This window comes from Geotrypetes seraphini, chromosome 2, assembly GCF_902459505.1.
Source record: "Geotrypetes seraphini chromosome 2, aGeoSer1.1, whole genome shotgun sequence".
Taxonomy (NCBI): Eukaryota; Metazoa; Chordata; class Amphibia; order Gymnophiona; family Dermophiidae; genus Geotrypetes; species Geotrypetes seraphini.
Genome location: NC_047085.1, coordinates 350,881,177 through 350,887,865, shown reverse-complemented (window position 1 = coordinate 350,887,865; position 6,689 = coordinate 350,881,177).

Genomic DNA, 6,689 nt, shown 5'->3' with positions numbered 1-6,689 from the left:
CTTTGCGCAGTGTACAAATGTGCACTTCCCTTTAGGAAGGTGCAAATATGAATGTATACTGTAGGCATGAACTTGTGCATTTTATAAAATATGCACAGACTTTTCATCTCTATTCCTGCTCCACCCAAACTCTGCACCTGGGAATGCCTACACAAGGCACACATGTAAACACATGAATTGTCATATGTACTTTGCCACCGGCGGCCTCAGGGCAATGGGTCCTAGGGCACCAGTGGCAAGAGAAAACTCTTGTGAGCCACTGCGGGCAGCACAAGGAAGAAAAAAGGATTAGCAGAAGTGAACACCACCACACTAGGTAGGTATTGTATCAAGCAATAACTGGGTTTATTCTTCAAAACAAAATATTCAAACCAGCTTGCTTGTTTCAAGTACAATCAGTTTTATATTGAAAAAAAACACAATGTTGTCAGGATGTTCCAGATATAAAATATAGTCCCAAAACAAACAATACACTGCTAAACAGTCTCTGGGTTAATGTCAGTCAAATAAAGTTCAAAAACACATAATTCAAGCTTTCCCAAAGCTGCTGCTGGCTCTCCAGCTGATTAATAGTCCAAACTTTCAAAGCTTAAAAAAAAAAAAACAACAACCAGTCTTTAGGGGTGATTTCCTTACTTCAGCCTGCACTAGTGCTACGGCACTAGGCCCCAGCAGTTGACTTGATGGCCAGGGAGTGTGCTCTGCATGGTCGCAATTCGCCAATCATAGGCCCTCAATTCCATCATAGAAACTGCGGAGCATTCCCCACTGCCTGGGACTGGTAACAGCCCTTCCCCAACCCAGGAGAAAAAAGGACCCCCCCTAAAAAAATTCAAAACAGTTCTTTTTCAGTTCTTAGAGGTGCCTCCAAGCACCACACCTTCTTCAGGGTTACCACAAAAAAAACAACCTTCAGTCAACTTAGTTAAGCAGTGTTTCAGTTAAACATTTAAGCAGTTTAAACTACTTGCCTCCAGTCCATTGGCAGGACTCCATTCTGTGGCTCAGCATATGGCTCCAGCTCCATGTCCTGGAAATCTTCAGGCATGAAGTGAGGTGGCTCCAAACCAGCCTCAGTCAGCTCCATACTTTCCAGCTGCTCACTGCCATTCAGAGCTCTCAACCCTGAGTCTCTCTGCCTTTCCTCTTGCTGCTGCTGCTGCTCCTTCTGTCTCTCTAACTGTTAAGCTGTCTGGTGTAATAGCCTGCAGCCACACCCCAAACCCTCAGGTGAAAAGGTTTTCTGGCTGTTTCTGCTTCCAGCCTGCAGGTGGTTGCTGGGAACTAAACTAGAGCTGTGGGGGTTGGGAAACCTGCAACTCTGCTCTCCCGCTCCCTCTAGGGGCCAAAGAAGGAAAGTCCTCAAAATGTTGTTTGGGGTTTAAATTGAGCTGTCTGTGGAATGTCTGCACTTGAATTGTGCACTACTCTGGGGACACTCCTAGCAGGCATAGGCTGAATACCACAACTTATACATGTGTAGCCTGTCGCAGAGTTCTGAAAGGGTTCTTTTCTGTATATCAAACATGCTTTATGGGCTGAAAGTACTGTTTCCATCAAAAACACTTTGCCGTCCTTGTACAATCCTTCCTCTCCAGATTAGACTATTGCAACTCTATCTACTTAAGCCTAACTAAGAAAAGCCTCCATAGACTCCAGCAGATTCAGAATGCTGCGGCTAAGCTTATTTTAGCAAAATGTAAATTTGACCACGTCTCACCACTTCTGTCCAAGCTTCACTGGCTTCCAGTAAGCTCTAGGGTCCACTTCAAATGTGCCTGCCTAACTTTCAAGATCCTACACGGCATTCTTCCTCCCATTATTCCATTATCTTGGAATTCCTCTAATCTTAATTCCACCAGATCCTCCCCAAAATTAAAACTATCCTTCCCTTCTATAAAAGGTATATCCCATGCTGGAAAACTAGGGACTTCCCTCCCCTTTAGAATCACTGAGCTCTGGAACAACCTTTCATCCCCACTCCGAAATTCGAGCTCCCTCCAACTCTTCCGTAAACATCTGAAAACTTGGCTTTTCTCAAAAATGTAACACTTCCCCTCTCTCTGGCCCTAAAACCCTCTATATCTTCTTTACACTTAATCCTATAACCCTCCTCTGGAGTTCCTTTCTATCTTAGCCCTGTAAACCATGCCGAGCTCTACGATTGTGGAGAAGATGCGGTATACAAACCTAAGGTTTAGTTTAGTTTAGTTTAGTTTATAAAATGACTCTCTAAAATTACAATTCTATGATATAGGTGATAACATTTAAGCAGATCATTGGAGAAGGACATCATGTGTGGGAAGATAGAAGGAACTAAATGAAGAGGGCAACCTGTAATCAGAAGGCTGGACACATTGAAAACAACCATGGGGATGACCATGGAGGACCTTACCAATTTAGCCCCAAACCGATTTTTTTTTAGATCTGTAATTCATCAAGTCACTAGGACTCGAACACAAACTGATGGCACTTAACTAACATGAAGAAATGTTAACAATCAATTACATCTATGAGATGATGCGTACATATAAGCATAAAACTTTCAAAGTTCTACCTATGCACTATTTTGTTAGGTTGCATACCACATATTTACAAGGGGTATACACATAAGTAGAGCCTGAGTGGGCTCAAACTTACACATGTGACTTAGAGTGGGTTAGGTGGGTATCTGCAGCACTTAGGAGCTAATACATCAGCTCTATGGCTGGCGCAAGTGCCTGCGCTGAATGAGGAAATTCTATAAATGGTGCCAAAACTTGAGTGGTGAAAATATTTAATGCTAAGCACCGTTCGATAAATCTCAGCCCTGATTCTATAAGGCCCGCATTACTTATAGGGTGCTGATATCGGCAACTGTCTAAAAAAATGGCTGCCGATCACATGTCAATCATGTGGCAGTGCCCTACAGCCAATTGCACCTCTGCAAAAGATAGGCGTCAGAAATGTAGGCCAGGGTTTTCTGGACCTACATATTCGGCACCTTTCTGTGCTATGAATCACACTTATGTAGGCGCTTTACAGCGCCTGATGCCACTTCTAGCATTTTTTTTTTTTTTAACCGCACGCGACGGGATGTAACAGGAGAAGCTAAGTAGCAATGTTCAGCTTGAAAAAGCTAGGCGAAACACTTCAGGAAGGGGAATGGACTTCTAATAAAAGCTAAGTTATTCTATTTATACTATCTAGCTATTTATTAATGAAACAGTAACGAAATAGTAATAAAACAAAAATAAAACAAGAATAAATTAAATAGAAGTACTGGGAATTATGAAGAATCCCCCCACCTGCATCTGTGTGATAAGGGTGGAAATCTGAACTCCCATGAAGTACTTTCTGTATTGAATTGAATAATATACTGATGATATATCCAGCACTGCTGTACTGTTTGGGTCGACTTCTAGCATTAGCCACGCACATAGTGGCATAAAGTGACTATGTAGATGTGATTCCAGCACCAAAACAAACTCTATCGCGGAAGCCCTAGTTAACGCCAGATCTGTAAACGGCAAAGAACTCATCCTACTAGATACCATAACAGACAACAGATGGGGCCTCCTATTAGTGACTGAAATGTGGCTCAAGACAATGACGGGGCCACCCTGGGTGTACTGTGCCCTCAAGGTTACCAAACACTGGCATGCTCTCGCCCCACAAAAAGAGGGGGTAGGGTGGCAGCCATCACAAAATCAAAATTAAACCCAAGACATATAAACTCCATTTCACTAGAAGGCCTGGATGGCCTCATTTTCTCAATAGGCCATGACCAGAAAACCATATTCATATTAATCTACTGAGCCCTCTCCTCCCCTATGTCTGTACCTGACAAACTAATAATTTTTATAAGCAACCTCTCAGTCAACCACAAACAAATTATCATCTTAGGAGACTTTAACTTTGCGGAATACCCAGAAATCACCAGTGCACCAAGAGAATTCACAAAGATTTCGGCTTCATCCAACAAGTCCACTCCCCCACTCACTCTTCTGAGAACACTGTAGACCTGATCTTTATCTCTAAAGGCTCGCTACTCAACAACAAATCAACCCCGCTAACAAACACTCAAGTCCCCTGGACTAACTACCACATAATCTTGTTCAACCTACATGTTAAGACCAAAGGGCCCATAGAAAACCCAGCTTCACTAAAAACAGCCACACTTGACCCAAAGTCAGTCAACCTTCATGACATCCATTGGCATCTCCAAAATGGACCTACACCAAAGCTCCACAACCTACTCACTAGAGGAAAAGACACAGGCATGGCATTCTGGTATAAAGTCACTGTACGAGAAATTAGCAAGAGTCAGATAAGTCAAGACAAACACAAGATCCTTCTCATCACCCTTGTTCACAGACAGCCTAAGAGAACAGAAAAGGAAAGTCAGGAAAGCAGAAAAAACCTGGTGCAAAACACACAGCGCCGAGGACTAATCCACCTGGAAAATCCTCTTGAAAGAATACAAGCTAGCGACACTCGATACAAAAAAGGCATACTTCACAAATCTAATATCCAAAATCCCAAACAGATCAAAGGCCACTGTCGAAAAACTTATTCACCTCCTCCCAAGGATCACACCACATCCAAAAATCAAACTTAGATAGTGAATCCCTCTCAAATTTCTTTCACGACAAGATATCAAAGATATGAGAATCCTTAGACTTAGAAGCCAAAGCTCTGCCAAGCATTCCAAAAACTATACAAAACAATAACCTATATAAGATAGAAAGTCTCAACAGCTTCAAACCAGTTTCCATTGACAACCTAAAAAGTACACTAGTCTCCTTACACCCCACAACCTCAATCCTAGACCCATGCCCATCCACTACACTTCTAGCTACCAACGGATACTTCCTGAACTCCATTTTACTCCTAATTAACGAGTCCCTACAATCAGGCATAATACCACAGAGCTGGAAATCCGCTGTAGTAAGACCACTCCTTAAAAAACCCACTATGGACCCGGACAAACCAAGAAGCTATAGGCCAGTCTCAAATCTCCCATTTGTCTCAAAAATACTAGAAAAGATAGTGCTCACACAACTACGAGACTTTATAGAAACAAACACCACCCTTTCCAACTTCCAATGAGAATTCAGGAAGCACCACAGCACTGAAATAGTGCTTCTAGACATCGTGGATGACTTATGGAAAATCCTTGGTGAGGGAAAAGACGCACTGCTGGTCCTATTAGACCTCAGCGCAGCCTTCGATACTATCGATCACTCGCTCCTCCTATCCAGACTACACTCGATCAGAATCCATAATGTTGCACTGGCATGGTTCTCCTCCTTCTTGAATGAAAGGTCTCAGAAAGTACTACTGGAGCCCTCCTTATCAGAACCAAAACCTCTATGCTATGGAGTGTCCCAGGGTGCATTACTATCCCACTCCTCTTCAACCTATATGTCAAACTAGTATTTGACATTGCAGAAAAATACCAAATCAAAATCCACTTGTATACAGATAACATACAACTTTACCTCTCCCTAGGTCAACACCGAGATGCACAACAAAAAAAACGTCACTGTTGCCTAACAGATATAAAAAACTGGATGACTGCAAATAAACTTCAGCTAAACACATCAAAAACAGAACTTCTCTGGATACACAAGGTCACAATCTCTTTCTGAAAAATAGGCACGGATGCACTTTAGTTGGCGGAGGAAAGAGGAAGACACTATTTTTGATACATGGTCTGAGAGCGACAGGTTTGAGTCGAGAATCACACCTAGGCTGTGGACATTGTCTTTGGCTGTGAGGGTGTCATTTCCCATAAGAAAGAGATGGGCAGGGGTAAGTACAATAATAATAATAATAACTTTATTCTTGTATACCGCCAACAATCTTGCGACTTCTAGGCGGTTCACAACGAAGAGAAACTGTACAGACAGCGACTTACAGAGTATAGCTGAGAACATCTGATAGTAACAACAGTGATAATAATAGCAACAGTTTATATACTGCAGGACCGTGAAGTTCCGTGCGATTTACAATGAATTAGAGAAATTCCATAAATTGAATGGAGCAATCATAGTTAGAGATCGGAGGTTAACAGTTTACAAGATCAGATCTGGGTGGGATTACGAAGGGGGCTATTGTCCTGAATCGTTACCTAGGTATTTCGAGAACAGGAATGTTTTTAGGTGTTTTCTAAATTCACCATAGTTGTTTGTGTGTGTAATTAGTTTTTCTAAGTCTTTGCCCCATAAGGCTACTTCTATCGTATCAAGCAGCCTTATGGGGCAAAGACTTAGAAAAACTAATTACACACACAAACAACTATGGTGAATTTAGAAAACACCTAAAAACATTCCTGTTCTCGAAATACCTAGGTAACGATTCAGGACAATAGCCCCCTTCGTAATCCCACCCAGATCTGATCTTGTAAACTGTTAACCTCCGATCTCTAACTATGATTGCTCCATTCAATTTATGGAATTTCTCTAATTCATTGTAAATCGCACGGAACTTCACGGTCCTGCAGTATATAAACTGTTGCTATTATTATCACTTGTTACTATCAGATGTTCTCAGCTATACTCTGTAAGTCGCTGTCTGTACAGTTTCTCTTCATTGTGAACCGCCTAGAAGTCGCAAGATTGTTGGCGGTATACAAGAATAAAGTTATTATTATTATTATTGTACTTACCCCTGCCCATCTCTTTCTTGGGGAAATGACACCCTCA